Below are 689 nucleotides of genomic sequence, written 5' to 3'. Positions count from 1 at the left end.
TCTGTGTATTGATTTCCCTTCCCTGACCCCAATTTTTTTGTTTTAAAAACTGCTCAAATAGCTTCTCCCACCCTCCCTGCACTTCTGTAAATTGAAGTCATTACAGCAATGTATTCTTGTGTTGACATTTGTTAGCAGTGTGCTAAGTAATATGTTTTTTAAAGTGCAAGCTTGAGGACCGTGGTTTACATCCTGTTGGAAACATTCCAGCTGGAACTTGCACGTTACACCCAAGAGGCATTCTTACATACCATCTTACCATTTGTACTATTGAATAAATCTTAATAAAAAACTTATATACACAGTTTCAAATAGGTACCTTTTTTGCTGGGTATTTTTTTTTAAATATAAGTTTTCATGCTGAGCTGGAGAGCACCAACACTTTATGGCTTACATTAACACTGACAAAGTGGGGTTCAGTTTGATCCTAAACACTAAAATGTGCAAGTAAGTCCACAGACTTTGACTGCAAGAGATGTGCTGAGTGTTTTAGTGCTTTTACCCAACACATTTTAAGACCAGCAGCACAGATGGAGACCAGCCAGTGTACAAAGAAACACAACATTTTCATTATTTGAAACCATACTAAGATTTCTGTTTAGAGACATAAGTAGATGTAAGACTTCATAAACATAATCAGACCACAGATGTGTGAGGTTTGGTAAGATTTATTTATTTCTTTATTACTC

Source organism: Neopelma chrysocephalum, unplaced genomic scaffold (assembly GCF_003984885.1).
Source record: "Neopelma chrysocephalum unplaced genomic scaffold, ASM398488v2 Primary Assembly neopelma1_42, whole genome shotgun sequence".
Taxonomy (NCBI): Eukaryota; Metazoa; Chordata; class Aves; order Passeriformes; family Pipridae; genus Neopelma; species Neopelma chrysocephalum.
The sequence above is the reverse complement of the archived record's forward strand: the minus strand, read 5'-3'. Positions refer to the sequence as shown.